The sequence below is a fragment of the Aquarana catesbeiana genome, linkage group LG13, assembly GCF_042186555.1.
Source record: "Aquarana catesbeiana isolate 2022-GZ linkage group LG13, ASM4218655v1, whole genome shotgun sequence".
Classification (NCBI taxonomy): domain Eukaryota; kingdom Metazoa; phylum Chordata; class Amphibia; order Anura; family Ranidae; genus Aquarana; species Aquarana catesbeiana.
The window spans coordinates 137963356-137989910 of NC_133336.1; positions in this window are offsets into that span (position 1 = coordinate 137963356).

The window sequence follows — 26555 nt, forward strand, 5'->3', positions numbered from 1 at the left end:
AGAGATTGTCACCTCATGTGTCAAAGAAATTTCGTTTTCACTGTTGAAGAAAGAGGCCAAAAAAAATATAACATTAATAAAAGATAACCGAGGAGACAGCTAAAAGAAAGCCAAGCAGTAAATCAAAGCAAATATTTGTTCAGTTTCAAATATATTTTTATTTAAAAAATGTCTCAGATGGGGGGCGTGGCCTGCGCAGCATGGAGTAGGATGTGTGTGCCCTGAGCTCCGTCTATTATTCATGCAATACATCATCCTGAACTGGACAAACCATCCAGCATCTACTTGAACACTTACCTGGGGTCTCTCCTCACACCCTCACTAACCCCCAATGGCCTCCAGCTGAACGGTGGCCTGAACGGAGTGGCGATCTCCTGTGCGGCGGCCGCCACATTCAGGAAAGTCCCGGCTTTAGCCTACTCCTGGAGCCGGCGGCCATCTTGGCACACTCAAACCTCCGGCCGGTGCTGTATTCGGGCCCTGCGGCCTACGGGATTACCCCACACAGCATTGATAACCTCTATAAAGATACCCCAGACCCCTGAGGTATGTCACCATCAAAAATCGCAGAAAGCGGCAACTTGAACAGTACCGCAGACAGGAAAAGGAGGACATGGAGGAAGATGGCGGAACATTCGAGGATCCGGAAGAAGTTATTTCCTGGTTGGAGTGCCATGCCTTTCCTGACAGAGCCGAATGACCAAGTCCCAGGTATACAGTTTAGCCTTTTTTGTACTCATAATCACTTCTAATGCAATTCCCCCTTTTGTTCCCAGAATCGCATAACTGTACTGTTCCCCGAAATCGCATGAAACTCTACTCGGAACTACCCACTTATGGGCATGGCACATTTCACGCCATACACAGCAAGCTCCTGCATGTGATATGGAACCAGCAATACCCCAATGTGAGTACAGAACACAAACCTCAGACACTTGCTATACAGGAGTCCTATTACCCCTACCCACTACATTACTGAAATCTTACATACTACCCAAGACCATGCTGACCAAAGGAGCTACGGAGATACAGTGTCCTACCAGTCACATGCAGTGTGCAGCAAGACTTTGCCCCACACACCACTGGGAGTCGATATTATTTTGACTGGAGCTTTTTCTGGAGCTTGATCGTTACCTTTTGTAGAATACAGGGGGATCGAAGAACTTTGGTTCACCTTGACCTATTGATATGGGAGACATCCCTAGACCGATTCAGAATCCAGAGACTTAGCCAGTTATACTAACTTTTCTACATAACTTGGAAGATAGAGTATTTCCCAGTTGGAAAACACAAGTTAAGGGAACAAGCCCGCACCAGTTGGGAAGAGTGCAGGGCAGGGAGGGAGGTGGGAGTTAATTCAGTTACAGTTTTGTTGAACCCGATTGTGCATACTAACTTCAGAAAAATGGTAACACTTCGTGAAATATGTATATGTGAATGTTTATATATATTATGTAAAACAATGTTACTAAATCCATGTCTGTGTATTGAGAACCTAAGTGCCACATGCGCAGGGGAAACGGTGCCAAATATGACTGTGGCATCTTTAAAATTTCTTACGTGGAATGTGAGGGGCATACGCGAGAAAGTTAAGCATGCGGCAGTCTTCACATTCCTCAAGAAACAATATACAGATGTGATAGCATTGACGGAGACACTTGTTGAGGGGAGCATCCAGATGGCACTTCGCCGTCCATGGATCGAGTGGGCATTTCATTCTACCCACACATCCCATGCTAGAGGTGTCTCAATTTTGATTGCTAAATCAGTACATTTTGAATTATGTGAACTGTCCACTGACCCGCAGGGGCGATATGTATTCCTTCTGGCTAAACTGTACGGTGATCCCCTCCTCATACTGGCTTTTTATGTGCCACCCACATTCAATATCACCATAATTAAAGAGGGACTGTCCTTTATGGTCCATCACCCTACAATATCTGCGGTCTGGTTGGGTGATTTTAATACCACGCTAAATCCAACCCTGGACAGGCTACAACTGACTTCACCTACCCAGAATACACCCAACAAAACAAAATTTTTAAAGCTCATCTCCACCTTTCATTTAACAGACACGTGGTGCCACAAATTCCCACATGCACAGTCATACTCTTGTTTCTCATCCGCACACAACTCCATGTCCCATATAGATTTCATACTCCTATCCCACAGTCTAACACCACGACTGCTAGAGACCGCATTTTGCGCCAGAATACTTTCAGATCAAAGTCCCTACTGGATAACTCTGAGCATCCCTATTAATAAACCAGCAAGATCTTGGCGTTTAAACCCATTCTGGCTCTCACTCCTACCGGAAGATGATGAGCTTGCGAATATATTGAAACTATACTTTACGGAGAATGACAATTCAGCATCACCCTCTGCAGTATGGGATTCCTTCAAGTTATTCGCTCGCTCAACGTTAACTACAAGCATCAATAAGATTAAGGCAGACTCCGCCAGTGCCCTTGATAAGGCGATGACGGATTTGTCCTCCTCTGAGCGAGACTTTGCCACCACCCCGACTCCCACTAAAGCCAACATGCTTAAACTACAAACAAGAGTAGTCACCCAACTCCAATTTCAAAAAGCAAGACAAAAACTATTCTTCTCTAAACAAAAAATGTTTGAACATGGGGAGAAAGAGGGAAAGTTATTGGCGTACTTGGTACACAGCGAAGATAGACCCCCAGTAGTAATCACATTACATGGCCCCGGAGGACAACAAATTACAGACCCGCCTAACTTCCATGTTCAGAGACTTCTTTCCTGATTTATACAAAACGACAGCTCCCACTGAGATGGAATTTATGTCCTTCTTTCTCGAGGGGATCACTTTCCCACAGCTGAAAAAAGTACAAATTGACCTCCTGGAGGCACCCCTCACCACGGACGAAATCACGACAGCCATAGCTAGTTTTGCTAGGTCTAAATCCCTGGGATCAGACAGACTCCCAATTGAATTCTATTCCCAGTATAGCAAACTACTCACCCCTAAATTACTAGCTCTATACAATCATCTCTTTGAGTCCTGTGCATTACCCCCATCCATGACAGAGGCAATAATAGTTCTCATTCCTAAACCAGGAAAAGACCCGGGATATCCAGAATCTTACCGCCCAATATCCCTGTTACAGGTTGACATCAAAATACTAGCCAAAGTTCTATCCATCAGGCTTAATCAGGTCATCGTATCATTAATACACACGGACCAAGCAGGCTTCATGCCTGGTCGTAAAACCTCATTTAATCTCAGGAAACTATACATAAATATACAAGCCACACATGAGAAGGTTGGATCAGTCGTAGTGACTCTAGACACAGCAAAAGCTTTCGACTCAGTGGAGTGGAGATATCTCTGGAGATGCTTGGAGGTATATGGCTTCGGTCCCAAATACATTAAGTGGGTCCAATTACTGTATCAGGCATCCGCAGCCAAGGTGGTAGCCAACGGGTGGCCATCTCGAATGTTTGACCTCAGTAGAGGCACGAGGACTGCCCTCTATCCCCACTGCTATATGCCCTAGCGGCAGAACCCCTCGCGATATCCATTCGAGCAAACCCAGAGATCAGGGGACTGAGAATGGGCTCCCTGACTGAAAAAATCAGTATATATGCAGATGACACGTTACTGTATCTGGCAAATTCAGGCCCATCTCTACATACTGCACTCCACACGATCAAACAATTTGTGATATATTTTCAGGGCTGAAAATCAATTGGGATAAGTTCAAATGCTACCAATTGATAGCTTCCCACCCCTGGAATCCCAAGCCAGACTACCATTACAACGAGTTAGTGTCATCAAATACCTAGGGATACATATATCTAGATCCCCTGCAGATTACATTTCCCTAAACATAGAACCTCTCCTCTCCCTGGTTAAAGCTAAAGTAAGGATCTGGTCCTGGCTCCCACTTGGGATCTGGGGATGCATACATTTAATTAAAATGGTCCTACTCCCTAAGATACTATATGTACTATGGCACACCCCAGTATATCTTCTGATGAAACATTTCAAATCTTTAGAGGCCCTTTTAAAGCCCTTTGTGTGGGGTGCCAACAGACACAAATTAGCGTGGCAAACTCTTATAAATCCAACTGACCTGGGAGGCACAGCTCTCCCTGACTTCAATTTATTTTGCATCGCATCACAGTTGTCACAGCTATTCCACATAGATAAGATGGATGGTGAGAGATTCCTTGCTCTCCTATGTCCAAAGTGGGCACAACACACCAAAGACTCGATATACGCGATAGCATCGGGCTCAAGAGGGGTGGAACAAGGGGAAAATAGGCAAACCACACTATATCATTACAGGAAAATATGGGACTTAGCTTCTTCTAAACTCGAAATTCCATGACACAACGATTACACACCGATATGGCATAACAAAAATCTACCAGAATTTACCAAAATACCGGACACAAGTGTATGGTCTAAGCAGGGAGTATTTTATCTACATCACATGTAAAAGATGGACACCTCAAAACCTTCAATTCGCTCAGAGAAGAATTTCTGATCCAAAACCAAATGTTTATTAGATTTTTACAACTCCGTCATGCGACACAATCTCAATTTCCTGAATCTGTCCCACACCCTACACCCAATGTCATTATGGCAATGATTAAGAGCACAGACCCTCACAAACTAATCTCGGCATTTTACAAAATGCTATCCACCCCCATCTCTACCAAAATAGCATATGATCTGAAACCCAGATGGGAGAGAGAAGTGGGCCCAATAGAGGATAAGGAGTGGGAGGAGGCACTGGAGTCCTGCAAGGCAGTACCCCCCAAACTATCTGATCGACTATCACAGCTTTATATTCTACCATGTGTATCGGTGTAAGAAATAGGCAGAACCGGCTGGCCATTATTCCAAACGTATTCTCCACCACTCTTCTGGCTCTGGCCAGCCAGTAATTAAAAACCCTCTGGACAGGGGTGAGGATCCTCATAGGGAATGGCCGCATAAGATGGTCCCCCAGTGCAAATGCTTTATCCGCAACGAAGACGAATGGGAGTCCTGGGCAATGACTCCACCATCTGACATCTGGCCATTCTTCCCCACATCCACATAAAGGAAATCATAAGTAGCTGACACCACCGCCAACATCACAATACTATTGAACCCCTTGTAGTTGTAATAGTATGACCCCGAGTTGGTGGGTGAGACGATGTGGACGTGTTTCCCATCAATTGCCCCTACGCAGTTGGGAAAGTCCCACCGCTGGGCAAAGTGGAAGGCCACAGTCTGCCATTCCTGTGGCGTGGAAGGAAACTGTGGAGTCAAACCAGAAAAAAAAATTAGTCATTTTGCACATAAACATTGAAAGCAGATTAGACATAAACATTCTTGGCCAACATCAGTATAACATTTATTTTAGGGAGTATTTAAAGACAAAAATATAAGGTCCACTTATCAGATTCATTACCCCCTCTGATGGCCCATTGTAAAAATTTTAGGGGGGGAGATGTTTTGGACAGGTAACCCTCTCCACTTCATTGAGAGATGAATGCCTCATCTCCCCTCTCCCCCCTCCTTACTTACACTATTGGCAGCCCACTGGACAGGTAAGAAGTGTCATAATACAAAAATATGAATACACACTGTACAAATTGGAGCACAATTTTAACTTTCTGCAATTAGCTATAAAGATAAAAATAGGATACAAAAACTTTAAACAGTACCATTTGAAAGTATTCAGGCAGGCCCTTGCACTACATGCTTTGGGGAATTCATCCATAAATCTGACCACAAAAGAGGTAGGTATAGTGTGTATGGGTTTGGCAAAGTCAGCAGACAGAGGATTGGTATCGGTTGACTTAGCAGTTGGGGGGAGGGAGGGTTCCAAATGAGTTTAGGACCCAAAAAAACAGCCTCTGGCACTCTGCCAGAATTTAAGGACACAAATAAAATTTTTACACATTTTTTTAGGGGGTGTTTAGGGTAAATCACTACAATGGAGCTGACAAAATACCTGCAGACTTTTCCCCGTCGCCAAGTACCACAACGTGACGACTCGCCTCTGCTCTGGAGTGATGGCTTGCTGCATGCAGGTATCCTGCTTGCTGTAACAGAATTGGTCACGCTGGAGCAACCAATTCTTGGTCCATGAATTCCTCCCCACCCTGTTCATGGACTGGGCTTGTGTCAAAGTAAGAACCCCAACACCAAGCCCCTGCACAGCACGAACTCTATGATGAGTACGTATGATGAGTACGTACACGCAACATGGCTTCAAAACGGTCGGCTGGTCAGAACGAAGTAACAGAACACACTGAAGAACAGCAAGGCCTGTGAAGAGCGACCTGAAAATCAGTAACGAGCGGACAAGAACACACTGAATAAACCAATAGGAACTCATTGCATGCACTGAAGACCAGATACAAACCCACAAGCTCAAACTGAACAGTAGAAAAAATTATCTGAAAACCACGAGTCTGAAAAAGCGTGATTCGTCTCTCAACAAACTTTTACTAATACGAGATTAGCAAAAGGAGCCCAAAGGGTGGCGCGCTTGGTATTGAACTGCCCTTTTATAGTCTCGTCGTACGCGGTGTACGTCACCGCGTTCTTGACGTTCGGAAATTCAACTTTGTGCGACCGTGTGTATGCAAGACAAGTTTGAGCCAACATCCGTCGGAAAAAATCTGATGGATTTTGTTGTCGGAATGTCTGATCTATGTCCGATCGTGTGTACAGGGCATTAGTGTACTGTGTCCTCTGCACAGTGTGCACCTAAAGCTACCTGAAGACAATTGCTGGTGTTCTCATACTAATAATGCTACAGGCAGGCAGTTGATTCTGCTAGCTGCAGTATCAGTATATATATATACATCCCAGCTTTGTGCAGCTACATCTCACTGCAGGCCATTATTATGTCTGGAAGGCCAACGAGGAGAGGCAGACAGTCACAAGCCAATAAAAGAAGGCAAGGAGGCTCTGTGTCTAGAGGCAACAGTGCTGGTCGTGGAGACAGTGCATCCTCATCAGTATGTGGCCGTGGGACACGCTTGTCCTTTTTTTTTTGGCAGGTGGCCAAAACATCACCCGCTTGGGCACCACATGCTTGACCAGACATATGTTGACCTGCCATGCAGTTCCTTGGCAAGCGTACCTAAAAGACCCACACCAAAGAACAAAGCGGACTTCCCCTTGCTCCTCATCAGCTGGGATCTCCAACTCCACTATACCTTCAGTCCTCTCTGAAACCTGCACAGAGAGGAATGAAGGTGTAGAATTAGGTGTGTCACAGCCAAGTACTTGCGGGTAATCTGCTATCGGTACACCGACGTCAGATTGTACCAGGCAAATTTCCCTGCCCCAGCTGCTGCACCACCGAAAGAAGTTCGCTCCCAGCCATCCACATGCCCAGCGGTTGAATGCTAGCTTGGCTAAATTGCTAGCACTTCAACTGCTGCCTTTTCAGTTGGTAGACTCTGCCCCCTTCCATGAGTGGAATGTGCAGTTCCTCAGTGGCAGGTTTCCACTTTTTCTCATGGAAGGCGATTCAGGCTCTCTTTCGGCATGTGGAAGGCAATGTCTTGGCCTCGCTGGACAGGGCGGTCAGTGGTAAGGTGCATATTACCATTGACTCATGGCCCAGCAGGCATGGACAGGAATGTTACCTATCTTTCACCGCACACTGGGTGATTCTTCTGGCAGCTGGGAAGGATGCAGGACAGGGTGCAGTAGTATTGGAGGTTGTTCCGCCACCAGGCCTCCAAAATTCTACTAGTGGTGTTTCTGCCACACCTCTCTCCACCATCCCCTCCTCTTCTTCTTCCTCCATGGCCTCTTCCTGTGCTGATTTGTCCTCAGAACCAGCGGTGATCTGTAGGCATTCAAGGGGCTACGCAAGCATGCAGGCAAAAAGATGCCATGCGGTGCATGAGCTGGTGTGCTTGGGGGACAGGAGCCACACCGGGGCAGAGATTCTGTCAGCTCAGCAGGGGCAGGTTCAGAGGTGGTTGATGCCACGCCAGGTAAGCCAGGTATGGTGGTTAGCGACAATGGCACCAACCTCCTCTCCTCCCTCCGAAAGGGACAACTGACCCATGTGCCCTGTTTGTCTCATGTCCTTAACTTGGTGGTGCAGCGGTTCTTGGACAGGTACCTGGGCTTACAGGATGTCCTGTGGCAGGCCAGGAAAGTCTGTGTGCATTTCTGCAGGTCATATAATGTCAGTACTCGGCTGGCTGACCTCCAAAATGAATTTAACCTGCCCAAGAACCGCCTAATCTGTGACATGCCCAACAGGTGGAACTCAATGTTGGCCATGCTGCAGTGGCTGCACACGCAGCAGAGGGCCATCAATGAGTACCTATGCGACTATGGCATAGGACAGGGTCAGGGGACCTTGTTTTTTTTCCCCACGCCAGTGGACTATGATCAGGGATGCATGCACTGTCCTGTCACCATTTGAGGAGGCCACGAGGATGGTGAGCAGTGACAGTGCATGCATCAGTGACACTGTCGCTCTTGTCCACCTGTTGGAGCACACGCTACGTGGAATAATGGACAGGGCACTTGAGGCAGAACAGAGGGAGGAAGAGGAGGATTACCTCTCAAGGCCCCCTTTATCCAGACAGTGTTCCTGCATGTCCGCTGATCACACAGGAAGAGGAGGAGGAGGAGGAGGATTGTGTCAGCATGGAGGTGGAGCCTGGCACTCAGCATCAGCAGCAGTCTTCAAGGGATCATTTACAGTCCCAAGAAACCCATGGACTTGTACGTGGCTGGGAGGAGGTGGCTGTGGATCATGTCCTTAGTGACCCAGAGGACTCTGGACCGAATGCCTCAGCAAACCTACGCTGCATGGCCTCCCTGATCCTACAAAGCCTGCGGAAGGATCCTCATATTCGTGGTATCAAGGGGAGGGATGATTATTGGCTGGCAACCCTCCTTGATCCACGTTACGAGGTAGCAGAGGATGAAACATCTTTGGGAGGCCTTGCAGAAAGGTTTGTGCAACGCCTTTCCAGAGCCTGGGAGGTTACAATTTCCTGGTCCTCCTTGACAACTGAACGATGCGTTCAGACAATTTTTTAGTCCGCAGCCCCAAGGTCTGATCGGTTCCAGCAACCATCGCCAATGTCTGATTCACATGGTGCAGGATTACCTAGGGGCAAGATCAGACTTGGACATCTTTCCCACCGAAAATCCTCTGGGTTACTTTGTTCTTGAGGATAGATCACTGGCCAGAGCTTGCACAGTATGCAATTGAGCTACTGGCCTGTCCTGCATCCAACGTTCTTTTGGAACGCACATTCAGTGCTGCTGGAGGCTTTGTAACTGATCACAGGGTGCGCCTGTCCACCGAATCGGTCGATTGGCTGACCTTTATAAAAAATGAATCAGTCTTGGATCACCAGCTACCAAGCATCTAATGCTGATGTAACCGATTGATTTTTTTTAATGTGAGATCCCTTCAAGACTGCTTATGCAGATGCTGAGTGACTATCCTGTTATGCTGAGTCACAATCCTTTTCCTCCTCAATTTTCACGCTGATAGCTTGTAAGAACATTTTTGGTTCTGGGCACTGCCACCAAGGCCCAATTTTTCGACAGGCAAGGAAAATTCCCCCATGGGGCTTTTTAGCAGCAGTATAATAGAGTTCAAAAATGGAATAAATATAGAAAATTCTTTATTAAAAATTCAAGGGGTTCAAGCATCCTGTTACAATTAAAATATAAAATATGGAGATACCGGCTATAGGATACATACAATTTCCAAGGTACAATAATGCAAGAGCGACTATACACAGTATTCCATAATTGGATGTTTGGCTGTGTAGAGGAACCCAACGCGTTTTGACGTGTGCAGGGGGATGAATTGCTACAAAGCTACATTTTAGAAATCTCAATTTTTACATAATAAGTTGTGCACCAAAAACAATAATTGATAGTAGTGCTATATTTACCATTTAGGAATGGAATGGGTGGTCACATAGCCGGGAATATTTCTTAAAAGCAGGTGAATGATCCAGAAGGCCCTGCAGTTCTGCTCACCGCTCACTAAAGGAAGGGACCAGCAATCAAAGGGGACTTACAAGGAGCCAAACATAGGACACTACCCTCGGAGGGATTGAGGCAGCGGCACCTACGGCGAATTTAAGTGGGCTAAGTATATGTTATTTAATGGTTTATCAATATGTGGATGCATTAATAATATTATGTAGACTCCTGATTGAAGAAGACATAATGTACATGGAAATTGATCATTACTATTATGATGTTGGTGGAAATTATTCTATACAAATAAAGAAATTGATGTAATGGTGTGGATAAAGGTGAAAGTGAAAATCATGAGAGAAGAAAAAAATGATGGTCGAGAAAAATTTGTTCTATAAAATATTAATAGGTTCAAAAAATGTGACTAGTGACAAAAAAATGGTGACAAAAAATGGTGCAGTGTAAAATCTAAAGCGATGTGTGGGTGAGAACTCCTAGTCACTGGTGAAAAGGTGTAATGATACCTTACATAAGGTGAGCAGCAGCTACCGTGCTTTGTGACTGTGCAGAAATTGCAAAAAGTGATCCTAAACCATATACCATGTGAAAAGAAATTAATTTAGTTATTGGGTAGCGTGCGATTTTGGATGCTAGCCTGATTACAATGGGCCATAAATTTATTGTCATTCAGTGCCCAACTGCAATTTTGCAGAAAGATGGGGTAGTGACTATATAAGTGAGTAAAATTAGATATTTGTCTCAAATTAAATTAAACTCATAATGAGAAAAAACCTGATCTAAACTAACCCAAGAGCACCTTCAAGCGAAGGGCCGGTTGATATACTATAACTGAGCTCTGTACTTACGTTTGACCACATAAGAGTAGTGACTATCCTTTATGGCGTGCATGGGATCATGTATTGATCCTCAAGCCGCTGGGTATTTATGTATTACTTCCTCATTGAGCCGATGGGGTAATTGCCTGCAGGTGCTCGCTCCTCTCCCCCACCCGCTAGTGGCGTCATGGCTGCTGTAGTCAGTGGCTCACGTGTGGCTCCCCCGGCAAAGCTCCGACCACCGCCGTGACCCCCGCTGCAACACACGTGATACCACAGCGCCATGAGCACGTCGGTTGAAAACCGAGCATGCGCACTTCGCCGCAAGGATCCAGGGGTGAACACAGGACGCCACCGGCAAGGTAGTGCTCACCCTGGCGGCCAAAAATGTCGGCCGCCGGCAGAGCAAATTAGGGGAGATGCGGAACAACTCCACATCCCCCCACCGTGCTGGGAAGTCCTAAGTGATGCCAAAGTCCAAACCAGTGAACTGGCAGGTGAACCACACAAGCCACCAGGACTAGTTCAAACCTGAATATGGGATGCTGGAATAGTAATAATTACCACTAATGATACAACATAGATTAAAATACATTATACAAAATAATTTATTTTAATGTACCCTGCACAGTTGCACCTACAGTATAGCTACCTGAAGCCAAGTGCTTGTGTGAGCTCTTGATGTATTTCCAGTTAATGTACTGTGTACCCTGCACAGTTGCACCTACAGTATAACTGCCTGAAGCCAGGTGCTTGTGTAGGCTCTTGACGTATTTCCAGTTGCTGTACTGTGTACCCTACACAGTTGCACCTACAGTATAGCTACCTGAAGCCAGGTGCTTGTATGGGCTCTTGACGCATTTTCAGTTACTGTACTGTGTACCCTGCACAGTTGCACCTACAGTATAACTACCTGAAGCCAGGAGCTTGTGTAGGCTCTTGACATATTTCCAATTACTGTACTGTGTACCCTGCACAGTTGCACCTACAGTATAACTACCTGAAGTTAGGTGCTTGTGTAGACTCTTGACGTATTTCCAGTTACTGTACTGTGTACCCTGCACAGTTGCACCTACAGTATAGCTACCTGAAGCCAGGTGCTTGTGTGGGCTCTTGACGTATTTCCAGTTACTGTACTGTGTACCCTGCACAGTTGCACCTACAGTATAGCTACCTGAAGCCAGGTGCTTGTGTAGGCTCTTGACATATTTCCAGTTAATGTACTGTGTACCCTGCACAGTTGCACCTATAGTATAGCTACCTGAAGCCAGGTGCTTGTGTGGGCTCTTGACATATTTCCAGTTACTGTGCTGTGTACCCTGTACAGTTGTGCCTACAGTATAACTACCTGAAGCCACGTGCTTGTGTAGGCTCTTGAAGTATTTCCAGTTACTGTACTGTGTACCCTGCACAGTTGTACTTACAGTATAACTACCTGAAGCCAGGTGCTTGTGTAGGCTCTTGACGTATTTCCAGTTACTGTACTGTGTACCCTGCACGGTTGCACCTACAGTATAGCTACCTGAAGCCAGGTGCTTGTGTGGGCTTTTGACGTATTTCCAGTTACTGTACTGTGGACCCTGCACAGTTGCACCCACAGTATAACTACCTGAAGCCAGGTGCTTGTGTAGGCTCTTGACGTATTTCCAGTTACTGTACTGTGTACCCTGCACAGTTGCACCTACAGTATAGCTACCTGAAGCCAGGTGCTTGTGTGGGCTCTTGACGTATTTCCAGTTACTGTACTGTGTACCCTGCACAGTTGCACCTACAGTATAACTACCTGAAGCCAGGTGCTTGTGTAGGCTCTTGACGTATTTCCAGTTACTGTACTGTGTACCCTGCACAGGTGCACCGACAGTATAGCTACCTGAAGCCAGGTGCTTGTGTGGGCTCTTGACGTATTTCCAGTTACTGTACTGTGTACCCTGCACAGTTGCACCTACAGTATAACTACCTGAAGCCAGGTGCTTGTGTAGGCTCTTGACGTATTTCCAGTTACTGTACTGTGTACCCTGCACAGTTGCACCTACAGTATAGCTACCTGAAGCCAGGTGCTTGTGTGGGTTCTTGACGTATTTCCAGTTACTGTACTGTGTACCCTGTACAGTTGTGCCTATAGTATAACTACCTGAAGCCACGTGCTTGTGTAGGCTCTTGACGTATTCACAGTTACTGTACTGTGTACCCTGCACAGTTGCACCTACAGTATAGCTACTTGAAGCCAAGTGCTTGTGTGGGCTCTTGACGTATTTCCAGTTACTGTACTGTGTACCCTGCAGAGTTGCACCTACAGTATAACTACCTGAAGCCAGGTGCTTGTGTAGGCTCTTGACGTATTTCCAGTTACTGTACTGTGTACCCTACACAGTTGCACCTACAGTATAGCTACCTGAAGCCAGGTGCTTGTGTGGGCTCTTGACATATTCCCAGTTACTGTACTGTGTACCCTGCATAGTTGCACCTACAGTATAACTACCTGAAGCCAGGTGCTTGTGTGGGCTCTTGACGTATTTCCAGTTACTGTACTGTGTACCCTGCACACTTGCACCTACAGTATAACTGCCTGAAGCCAGGTGCTTGTGTGGGCTCTTGACTTATTTCCAGTTACTGTACTGTGTACCCTGCACAGTTTCACCTACAGTATAGCTACCTGAAGCCAGGTGCTTGTGTGGGCTCTTGACGTATTTCCAGTTACTGTACTGTGTACCCTGCAGAGTTGCACCTACAGTATAACTACCTGAAGCCACATGCTTGTGTAGGCTCTTGAAGTATTTCCAGTTACTGTACTGTGTACCCTGCACAGTTGCACCTACAGTATAGCTACCTGAAGCCAGGTGCTTGTGTGGGCTCTTGACGTATTTCCAATTATTGTACTGTGGACCCTGCACAGTTGCACCTACAGTATAACTAACTGAAGCCAGGTGCTTGTGTAGGCTCTTGACGTATTTCCAATTACTGTACTGTGTACCTTACACAGTTGCACCTACAGTATAGCTACCTGAAGCCAGGTGCTTGTGTAGGCTCTTGACGTATTTCCTGTTATTTTACTGTGTACCCTGCACAGTTGCACCAACAGTATAGCTACCTGAAGCCAGGTGCTTGTGTGGGCTCTTGACGTATTTCCAGTTACTGTACTGTGGACCCTGCACAGTTGCACCTACAGTATAACTACCTGAAGCCAGGTGCTTGTGTGGGCTCTTGACGTATTTCCAGTTACTGTACTGTGTACCCTGCACACTTGCACCTACAGTATAATTGCCTGAAGCCAGGTGCTTGTGTGGGCTCTTGACTTATTTCCAGTTACTGTACTGTGTACCCTGCACAGTTTCACCTACAGTATAGCTACCTGAAGCCAGGTGCTTGTGTGGGCTCTTGACGTATTTCCAGTTACTGTACTGTGTACCCTGCACAGTTGCACCTACAGTATAGCTACCTGAAGCCAGGTGCTTGTGTGGGCTCTTGACGTATTTCCAATTATTGTACTGTGGACCCTGCACAGTTGCACCTACAGTATAACTACCTGAAGCCAGGTGCTTGTGTAGGCTCCTGACGTATTTCCAGTTACTGTACTGTGTACTCTGCACAGTTGCACCTACAGTATAACTAACTGAAGCCAGGTGCTTGTGTAGGCTCTTGACGTATTTCCAGTTACTGTACTGTGTACCCTACACAGTTGCACCTACAGTATAGCTACCTGAAGCCAGGTGCTTGTGTAGGCTCTTGACGTATTTCCTGTTATTTTACTGTGTACCCTGCACAGTTGCACCAACAGTATAGCTACCTGAAGCCAGGTGCTTTTGTGGGCTCTTGACGTATTTCCAGTTACTGTACTGTGGACCCTGCACAGTTGCACCTACAGTATAGCTACCTGAAGCCAAGTGCTTGTGTGGGCTCTTGACGTATTTCCAGTTACTGTACTGTGTACCCTGCACAGTTGCACCTACAGTATAACTAACTGAAGCCAGGTGCTTGTGTAGGCTCTTGACGTATTTCCAGTTACTGTACTGTGTACCCTACACAGTTGCACCTACAGTATAGCTACCTGAAGCCAGGTGCTTGTGTGGGCTCTTGACGTATTTCCAGTTACTGTACTGTGTACCCTGCACAGTTGCACCTACAGTATAACTACCTGAAGCCAGGTGCTTGTGTAGGCTCTTGACTTATTTCCAGTTACTGTACTGTGTACCCTGCACAGTTGCACCTACAGTATAGCTACCTGAAGCCAGGTGCTTGTGTGGGCTCTTGACGTATTTCCAGTTACTGTACTGTGTACCCTGCATAGTTGCACCAACAGTATAACTACCTGAAGCCAGGTGCTTGTGTAGGCTCTTGAAGTATTTCCAGTTACTGTACTGTGTACCCTGCACAGTTGCACCTACAGTATAACTACCTGAAGCCAGGTGCTTGTGTAGGCTCTTGACGTATTTCCAGTTACTGTACTGTGTACCCTGCACAGTTGCATCTACAGTATAGCTACCTGAAGACAAGTGCAGGTGTTCTCATACTAATAAAACCACAGGCAGGCAGTTGATTCTGCTAGCTGCAGTATAATTGGTATATATATACATCCCAGTTTTGCGCAGCTATATCTCACTGCAGGCCAATAGTATGTCATGAAGGCCAACAAGGAGAGGCAGTGTTGTGGAAAATTTTATATTAATGTGTTGTCATAAGAGTCTCCCAGTGTCTGATCAACCACAGCCCGCTCTAATAGCTGACTGGGGCAGACCAACCCTGGTTGAGATCCGTTTGGTAGTGAAAAGCTCTTTGGGGATGTAGAGAAATGTTTGTGTGGTGGGGACATTTCCGCCAGCTAAGGGCCCCTGTGCGATGCACAGAACGATCGTCTGGTGGGGATGTGTTCGCTCTGCAAAGACATTGTCGGTTTAACGAGTGTGCTCTCATGTTGCCCCTGTGTGCCTGATCAACACATTTGTGGCCCAATGAGTGTACACCTGCCGATAATCTCTCGTCCACAAAGACAGTAGAATAATCCAGGTATACATTGTTCTCTGGAACAATGTATAATAAGGATTTCTATCAACGGAAATACGGGAGTCTTTTGGGTTCTGGTTGGAGACAGGGTTAATGTTTGAAAGCCATGTGGCTTCTAAAAACATACAGGCACCCTGTCTCTGCTCAGACACACCCATAAGACTCCTGTAGTCATTGTTCACTGGTTGTTGCATTTTCCTGTGTTAAATCCTTATATGGTCATTGATATCCTGTGAGGTCACAAGCTTTGTAAGAGGTGTTTGGCTGTTGGAGGCGGAACCCTCGAGCTTTTGGGACCTCCTATTGATATGCTAATAAAGGGGCTCACGCAGACAGCTGGGACAGGCTGGCTAGCAGTGGGTTTTTGGAACCTGAAGGAGGAGGATGTGATTATTTTGTGAGCATGAGACACACACACACACACCAGAGGATGGATACGATCAAAAGGTGAGATGCATTGGTATTATATCATTAGACGAAATTGCTATTATGATTAGAAACAGGAGATTTGGCTGTGTGCTTTGCGTACAACCAAATTTCGATAACAGCATGGCGAGCCAGAACGTAGGAGTGAACAGAACCTCCTTCAGAATCGGATCATTAAGATGTGCTGGGGAGGGTCTGCTTCGCAAAAAGAACACATTTTTCGTCTTTTGAAATAATGCTGGAAGTTTGATCGTGTGTGTGTGTGTGTGTGTGTGTGATTTGTATTTCGAATCTTTGTGTAAGGAGACTGTGCCTGTGTGTGTGTGTGTGATGCTGTGTAATAATGCAGATGTTTGAAATATAAATGTATGAATTGATATTATTTGCAGCCTGCAATGTGTGTGTGTGTGGCTGAGTAGTTTTGTAAGTAGCTGAACCTGTTTGTAAAGATGAGTTTAGTGAAGGGGCAGGCATTGTTGTTTTTGTATTGAAAGGGTCTACGCCCTGGGGGAAGGGAACTCTAATGTTCTGAATAGACATTGCAAGCATTCACTGTCTGTATCTTTCAATGTTTTGTTCCTGTGAAAACTGATGTGAACTGTGTTTGGGGGTATGTTTCAGCCGTGTAATTGTGGGTTATGTGGCTTGGTTGTTTCGTTGGATAGCATGTGTTCCGAAGTTGTGCTTTTTGTAACTTTAACACTTTTAAATGTTTGTCTAAGCGTTCATTTAGTATCTCAAGTGTGTAAGTTTTTGGGGAGAAATTTTTGGTTTTGACAGGAAAATGGTTTTTGTCTGCTACTTCCTTTTGCTGTCTACCATGTGACTACGGTTGGCCATTTTCTTTTCCTTTTGTGTGTGAACTTTAAAATGTTTATCCATCTTGGTCAGTTTTGGCGGGAAAATGCGCCATTTTGTTGTGGTCTGGCCTTTGTTGTGGTCACCATGTGCATCGGCGGCCATTTTGAAGACCTGTGAGCTCCTCCTGGAGCTGCTCCATTGTGTATTCCTTTGTGTGTTCAAAGCCATGTGCTTTAAGCTACAATCTGGCTTCTAGGCACCATTTTGTGAATTCTATGTTTGTACTGTTTACATACTTTTCAAGGAAACTATTGCGTTTTCTGTATTGAATATTGGTTTTAAGTTGAAATGCCTGTCGCATATCCAAGTGCCCATGCATTGTTGGGACATCACAATAGGAGCTGTTTACACACTGTGGGGGTCTCAGGTTTCTAGGTAATAGCATGGGGGGAGTTCTACCTCTCAGAGTCAAATAGAGTGTAGTGTTTAAGAAATCCTGGTTTGTCTTGTCATTTGTTAATGTCGGCCATTTTTCTGTAGTCCTGGTTTCATTCACCATTTTGCCATGGACCGATTTTCGATTGCTGCAACTGCCTTCTTGTTTCTGCTGATTTTAGTATCGAGCGAAATATCTCTGGTTTTGTACTGAATTCCATTTCCGGTAGAATCATTTAGGTTTTTATTCCAGTTGTTTTAAAGAAGTTTATGTTTCTAGTGAAGAAATCTCGATTTTGGCGGGATCAACAACTAAATTTCATGTGTTAATGGCACCATTTTGTTTGTGGCTGCCGTGGAAGGAAAAAGAACTCCTTCAGCCATCTTTTTGCAGGAGTTTCAGTTTTTGGCTTTTGTTACACTGTTGTGTGGTATTTCTGTCAAAACTTTTGGTTTTCCTAGGGGATATGTGAGCCAAGGGGGATTCCCTCCCATTTGCAATATGGGGGCTTATTCCAACCACTCCGGGACAAAGAGTTTTTATCTGTTGATGTTAGCCATAGATTTTTCTAATGTTTTGATAGACAAAATATGAAGCTATTTGAGGCTTCCCCTCCCCCTCCCTCTTCCTACTCAGGTATGCAACAGGAAGTTGGTGGGAGGGACTTGGCATCTTTTGACTTGTGTTTGGAAAGACAAAATCATTTTTTATTTTTTTAAATTAAATGAAGGTTTATACTGTAATACAGTTTTGGGTAGAGAGCAAACAGGAAGCATCCAAGTTATTGTAATATCTGGGTACAGATAGAAGCCATAAGTTTGTTTTTGTTTTGAATAGTGGAGGATTTCATGGTGTTTTTGTAGTTGTCGGACAAACACGTTTAGAGGGCTGTATATTGTGAGACTGGTCGGGCCGTGTATAATAGTCGGAATTCCAGTTCGCGATTGTATTAGCATAAACGTGAGGAGTAGTACGCTAACAGCCCCGCTCAGGCCGTGTATAATAATCGGAATGCGGGGGTCGATTATGGTGATAAAGGCGCAAACCATAATCGCTCCGAAAATAAAGCGCAGGGTTCTCTGGACGCAGAGTTCGCCAAAAAAAGCGATTTGAATCGTCATGGGCAATAGGTCGTCCATGCACCCCAGTCAGACAGCTACATAATACATGAAATCTGAGTTCTGAGGAAAAGGCCATTAAACCCCAGAAAGATTGACATAGGTGGTCCAAGGATACTATTTTGGGTATCCCTCTGGAGTTGATGTTGCGCGACTGTGGCTTCAGAAATCTGTAATGTTGAGTGAGTTGATGGATGCGTAGTATACATTTGTGTGATTAAAAATACACAGGCCTGTTTTTGAACTTTGTGTGGCTGGTCCATGCAAAGATTTTGAAATGCTCTCGTGCCTTTCAAATTGTATTCTTTTTCTATCGCTAAAAGAATGAAGGCAGCATTCCATCTGGTCGTTTTTATTTTTTCGTTTTTGGGAACTATGAAATATCTCCCCCACATTTGTATCTAAATGTTTGTCTTTGTCTCATTGTTTGTATGTGGTAACAAGATGTTTGAACCTCCCGCGACAGCCCTCTTGCGTGTCGCGGCTATTTTGTATTTTAGGGAAAAAAAAAAAAAAAAAAACGTGAAAGTAAGATTTACAGAGGGTTTAGTTATTATCGGTTTTGTGGAATGTCAGTGACAATTTACCAATGTACATGAATATTGTATTGTTTACCATTCTTTGAAGGATAGAGTAATAACTTTTGTTTATAAGTATCTTTTCAGGTCCAGTTTCTGGAAGTGTGTGTACAGGTGTATAAGAAGGTAAAAGTATCATAGGCTATTTCACTGTTTTATTCTGCACCATTCTAAACCCTACATGTCTTCCTCCAGTTTGTAATGAGGAGGGAAGAAAAGGGGGGATGAGAGTGGTGAGAATAACACATTTTCAAACCAACAATACTAACCGCTCTAATTCTAACCAAGTTTGTGCCAAGACTGTGTTTCTTTGATAGAATTTGAATCAGCAAGCAGCAGTCTGGTGAAGTAGGCTCCCATCCCAGATGCTAAGAACCTTTTTGTCACTGGTTCCAGGTATTACACCCCGGATGGTAAGCCACACACAGGTTATGCAGTGACCACAGTCCCAATGTCTGGGTTATTGTCATATGAGGTTTGTTTGAAGGTCAACCAAAAGCAGAATTGTACTTTCCTCATTAGCTGTCACCTACATTCTCAGCTGATGGGGTGGGTGCAATCACTGTAACATGAACTTCAAAAGGTACACCACAGGGTTCACGAGTCCATCCTGGACCCTGACACAATAACCAGTTTACATTCTTCCCAACCAGGTGACTGGGTCATTGTAAAGAAGCTTGAGGGATGAGACCATGCCAGCCACTGCAAGAAGCTGATCAACCACAAAGAGTAGAGAAGTATCTTCGTTGATTTATATATTTTTTTGTTTAATAAATTTTGGCAAGGGTAACGATGAAAAGCATCCCAACTAGCTAAGAAAGAGAACAGGACACATGGTCGGGTACTAGTGCCCCAGCGATGACGGCGGTACATGCTATATGTGACATTCATATTGGTGTGAGGAGTTTTGACAGACTAGTAAAATCCAAACAGACACCTGTCAAAAGAACTTAACAGAACATTCATAGAGGGTAAAATTAATTATAATTTTAACAATAGCTCTGGTTCTTGCCAGCTTTGGTATCGGGATAACTAGGTAGCCCACAAGTGTGCTACAACTGAAGTTTGGTATTAATGAGGATCTACAGCTTATAAGGTAATTTCCCGTAAGGCAAGAGGTTCATGTGTGCTGATGAAACTCGTCCCATCATCTTATGTCGCGGCCGATCGTGAGGATCTGATGGCACGAGAGAAGGTAAGAATGGCAGGGACAGCTGGAAGGGAATTGCTTGTACACGGTGGGGGCTTGAGCTTATGAAACGCTTGAACAATTTCTCATCCATTGAGGATGGGATGTTTCATGTAACGGTTGAAGCTACAAGGAAGTTCCCACAGTCCAAGGGGGTTTCTGGGAATTCATAAGTAAAGATTGTTATATCTGGATCGGGGATAGTAGTGACAAAGTTCAGGCCCATATGGATAAGGTTTAGATCCCTGCAAGGCAAAGCCAGAGCTATAGATAGTGAAGGTTGGAATCCTTTTTAAGGGTTTGGGAATCGTTGGAGATTTAATTTTTATCTTGCAGCGGATCATAGTGAAGGAAGTAGGGGTATATATACTTATGTTGTTTTTGTTTCTATTCCTTCTATATGCCATGATGAGGTGCTCCTGTTGCCTGATTGGACGTGTGACCAGAGCCTGAGCACATGACCTCATCTTCCCTGATGAGATGCCCCGAAGTCCGACCCACGTACAAGACACAGAGGATCCCAGACCGACCGGGGACTACTACAGCTCACCACGTCATCTCCAACAGAGTCTACATGTCAAGCCGTGTTTTACTTTTTATGGACTAAGAAGAAGATCAGGATTCATCGAGGGACACATGGGATCATATGACAAGAGGAGGGACTGTTGTGGAAAATTTTATATTAATGTGTTGTCATAAGAGTTTGGTAGTGAAAAGCTCTTTGGGGATGTAGAGAAATGTTTGTGTGGTGGGGACATTTCCGCCAGCTAAGGGCCCCTGTGCGATGCACAGAACGATCGTCTGGTGGGGATGTGTTCGCTCTGCAAAGACATTGTCGGTTTAACGAGTGTGCTCTCATGTTGCCCCTGTGTGCCTGATCAACACATTTGTGGCCCAATGAGTGTACACCTGCCGATAATCTCTCGTCCACAAAGACAGTAGAATAATCCAGGTATACATTGTTCTCTGGAACAATGTATAATAAGGATTTCTATCAACGGAAATACGGGAGTCTTTTGGGTTCTGGTTGGAGACAGGGTTAATGTTTGAAAGCCATGTGGCTTCTAAAAACATACAGGCACCCTGTCTCTGCTCAGACACACCCATAAGACTCCTGTAGTCATTGTTCATTGGTTGTTGCATTTTCCTGTGTTAAATCCTTATATGGTCATTGATATCCTGTGAGGTCACAAGCTTTGTAAGAGGTGTTTGGCTGTTGGAGGCGGAACCCTCTAGCTTTTGGGACCTCCTATTGATATGCTAATAAAGGGGCTCACGCAGACAGCTGGGACAGGCTGGCTAGCAGTGGGTTTTTGGAACCTGAAGGAGGAGGATGTGATTATTTTGTGAGCATGAGACACACACACACACACCAGAGGATGGATACGATCAAAAGGTGAGATGCACTGGTATTATATCATTAGACGAAATTGCTATTATGATTAGAAACAGGAGATTTGGCTGTGTGCTTTGCGTACAACCAAATTTCGATAACAGCAGATAGTCACAAGCCAATAAAAGAGGGCAAGTAGGCTCTGTGTCTAGAGGCAATAGTGCTGGTCGTGGACACGGTGCATCCTCATCAGCACGTGGCCGTGGGACACGCTTGGCCTTTTTTTCGGCAGCTGGCCATGTTGAGCTGCAACATGCGGAAGACTTGGTCAAGTGGATGACCAAGCCCCCCTCATCCACTTCATCCTCTCTCACCCAGGCTCAGGGTACTTTGTCTGGCAAAGCAGCTGCCAACGCGGCCTCTTCCCTTGACTCAATGGCATTAGTGACTCCTTCCCTAGCCCCACCATGTCCTCCTGAGGAGTCCCCCGAACTATTTGACCACAGTGTTGGGTACATGCTCCAGGAGGATGCCCAGCATTTTGAAGGCTCCGATGATGGTACTCAGCTAGAGGAAGGCAGTAACATGAGCCCAGGCAGAGGGTGCCCAAGAAGGACAGCAATCTGGCAGTCATGTTCCCCCTGCTGCAGCATACTGCCAGGTTTGCTCCAGTGATGAGGAGGGAGGGGATGATGAGGTCACAGACTCCACGTGGGTGCCTGATAGGAGAGAGGAGGAGGAGGCACATCACCAAAGAGGCAGGATGCCCTCCAGTGACCAGCCTAAGGGCAGCACACTGACTGCATCACACAGCAGAGCTCCACATGTGCAGGGCGCTGCAGTCTCTGCGCGTTATTCCAAAAGTTCTTTGGTGTGGGCTTTTTTTGAGACAAGTGCATCTCGCGTGGCCAAAACATCTCCCGCTTGGGCACCACATGCTTGACCAGACATATGTTGACCTGCCATGCATTTCGTTGGCAAGCGTACCTAAAAGAGCCACACCAAAGAACAAAGAGGACCTCTCCTTGCTCCTCATCGGCTGGAATCTCCAACCACACTATACCATCAGTCCTCTCTGAGACCTGCACTGAGAGGAATGAAGGTGTAGAATTAGGTGTGTCACAGCCAAGTACTTGCAGGCAATCTGCTTTCGGTACACCAACCTCCGATTGTACCCAAATTTCCCTGCCCCAGCTAATGCACCGCAGAAAGAAGTTCACTCCCAGCCATCCACATGCCCAGCGGTTGAATGCTAGCTTGGCAAAATTGGTAGCACTTCAACTGCTACCTTTTCAGTTGGTAGACTCTGCCCCCTTCCATGAGTTTGTGGAATGTGCAGTTCCTCAGTGGCAGGTTCCCAAACGCCACTTTTTCTCACGGAAGGCGATTCTGGCTCTCTACCGGCATATGGAAGGCAATGTCTTGGCCTCGCTGGACAAGGCGGTCAGCGGTAACTGACTCATGGTCCAGCAGGCATGGACAGGGACATTTCACGGCGCATTGGGTGACTCTGCTGGCAGCAGTGAAGGATGCAGGGCAAGGTGCAGTAGTGTTGGAGGTTGTTCCGCCACCACGCCTCCAAAGTGCCACTACTGGTGATTCTGACACACCTCTCTCCTCCACCCATCCTCTTCTTCTTCCTCCATGGCCTCTTCCTGTGCTTTGCCCTCAGAACCAGCGGTGCTTGTCTACTTTTCAAAAATGGGTCATTTGTAGGGTATTTGTACTTTCCTGGGTTGTTAGGGTCTCAAGAAATGAGATAGGCCGTCAATGCATCAGGTGTGATCAATTTTTCAGAGATTGGCAACATTTTTAACTTTCACAAAGGCCAAATAATATCCACTAATTTGGGTTAATTTTACCAAAGTTATGTAGCAGTATAAATTTTGCCCAAAATTTATGAAGAAAAATTACTAATTTTCAAAATTTTATAACAGAAACCAAGAAAAATATTTTTTTTACTGAATTTTCTGTCTTTTTTCTTTTATAGTGCAAAAAAAAACCCAGTGGTGACTAAATACCACCAAAAGAAAGCTCTATTTGTGTGAAAAAGGACAAAAATTTCATATAGGTACAGTATTGCATGACTGAGTAATTGTCATTCAAAACGTGTGAGCACCGAAAGTTGAAAATTGGTCTGGTTAGGAAGGGGGTTTAAGTGTCCAGTGGGTAAGAGGTTAAATATCATGCCTGGGGGTTGTCTATAGTATGCCTGTAATGTGGCACATTTTTCCAGTGTTTAGAACAGTACCGCAGTAAAATGACATTTCTAAAGGAAAAATTGTCATTTAAAACTGATCGCGGCTGTAATGAATTGTCGGGTCTCGGCAATATAGATAAAACTCATTGAAAAAAAGGGCAAGGGTTCCCCCTCAGTCCATTACCAGGCCCTTTGGGTCTGGTATGAATATTAAAGGGAACCCCAAATCAAAAATTTTTAAAAAAATTGCGTGGGGGTCCCCCCAAAATCCATACCAGGCCCTTTAGGTCTGGTATGGATATCAAGGGGAACCCTGCGCCAAATGTAAAAATAAAATGGCGTAGGGTCCCCCAAAATCCATACCAGTCCTGAAGGGTTTTTTAAAATTTTTTTTTAAAAAATGGCACAGGGATCCCCCCAAAATCCATACCAGACCCTTATCCGAGCACGCAACCTGGCAGACCACAGGAAAAGAGGGGGGATGAGAGAGCGCCCCCACCTCCTGAACCTTACCAGGCCACTTGCCCTCAACATTTCGAGGGTGCTTTGGGGTCTGAACCCTTGCCTGGTGGTTGTGGGGGTATGTGGGCAGGGGGCTTATCAGAATCTGGTAGCCCCCTTTAACAAGGGGACCCCCAGATCCCGGCCCCCCCATGTGAATTGGTAACGAGGTACATTGTACCCCTACCATTTCACAAAAAAGTGTCAAAAATGGTAAAAAAGACAAGAGACAGCTCCGATAAGCCCCCCGCCAGCATACCCCCACAACCACCAGGCAAGGGTTGCGGGGATGAGGTCCTTGTCCCCATCAACATGGGGACAAGGTGCTTTGTGGTCAGACCCCACAGCACCCTCCCCATGTTGAGGGGATGTGACCTGGTACGGTTCAGGGGGGCGCTCTCTTGTCCCCCTTCTTTTCCTGCAGCCTGCCTGGTTGTGTGCTTGCATAAGGGTCTGGTATGAATTTTGGGGGGCCCCGCGCCATTATTTTTTTAAATTTGGCGCAGGGTTCCCCTTAATTTCCATATCAGACCTGAAGGGCCTGGTATGGATTTTGGGGGGACCCCCACGGAATTTATTTTTTTTTAATTTTGGTTCGGGGTTCTCCTTAATATTCATACCAGACCCAAAGGGCCTGGTAATGGACTCGGGGAGGAACCCATGCGGTTTTATCTATATTGCCAAAACCCAACAATTCATTACGGCCGCAATCAGTTTTGAATGACAATTTTTCCTTTAGAAATGTCATTTTGCTGTGGTACTGTTCTAAACACGAGGAAACTGCACCACTTTACAGGCATACTATAGACACCCAGGCACAATATTTAAAGGAATATTTCATTTTTATTGTTTCACTTTAAACATTAAAAAAATCACTGCTCCCGAAGAAACAGACATTTTAAAAAAAAATTTTTGCATTGATACATGTCCCCTGGGGCAGGACCCGGGTCCCCAAACACTTTTTATGACAATAACTTGCATATAAGCCTTTAAAATTAGCACTTTTGATTTTTCAATATCGTGTCCCATAGACTTTAACAGTGTTCGTGTGTTCTTCTGAATTTTTTGCCTGTTTGGATGTTCTGGTGTGAACCGAACCAAGGGGGTGTTCGGCTCATCCTTAGTGCCCAGCAATGCAGCTTCACCGATGCCCATCAATGTAGCCTCACTGGTGCTCATCAATGCAGCCTGACCAGTGCTCATCAATGCAGCCTGACCAGTGCCCATCTATGCAGCCTCACCAGTGCCCATTAATGCAGCCTCACCAGTGCCCATTAATGCAGCCTGTCCAGTGCCCATCTATGCAGCTTCACCTGTGCAGGGGATCAGAGGGAAGAGAGCCGACCGGATCATCACAAGGCCGGCATTGCCCGCTGTGGTAGTGTTAATTTGAATCGCCGGATGCCCACCGTCACACAAAGTCCTGCCTCCTGGATCAGCTCCTACCTATGATAGACAGCACATTTCCAAGCATTGGACAAGTGTGCCATCTAGCATCCAAAACAGGAACCAGGGACAGTGTCCTCAGTCCAGGGACTGTCCCTGGAAACCGGGGACATCTGGTCACCCTACATTAAGCCCCACAGTGTTATATAGGGAGGCAGTACGTCTAAATACTGATACAAAAAAAACCTCCAGATAATGGACTTCTTGTTGTTATGCCTATGAATATTCATATAAAAATCTGTAATCTGTAATCCAAGTGCTGTAATAGTAAAAAAAATCCCAAGATTACAATAACCAAATTTGTTATCTACATAAAACACAAAATGTGGAATCTATATGTAAACTTTTCTTTACAGACTCTTGCAATAAATTACTGTAAGGAACAGTTCTCATGGACTGTACTTAAGTTAAAGGAAATCAGGCCATAGGAAGTGGCAGAAATAATGGGTATAATATTGATGCTACATCCTGTCTGTAAGGACTCGAACCTCTATTTATCAAGTGGTTCAAAAACTCCTTTTCCTACCGACCTTTTTATCAGTATCCAAAATAGTCCTGATAACAAATTGTAGACTATCCTGTTTCTACAGATTCTGCGTAGTTCATCACCATCAATGGTTTATGTGGGTCAAATATAGTAAAAGTATACTTAAATCAAGTAAACATATTCACAAGAGCATTGCATTTCAGTTTTCCAAAGGAAATAGTGATCATTGAACTTTTGGGAGTATT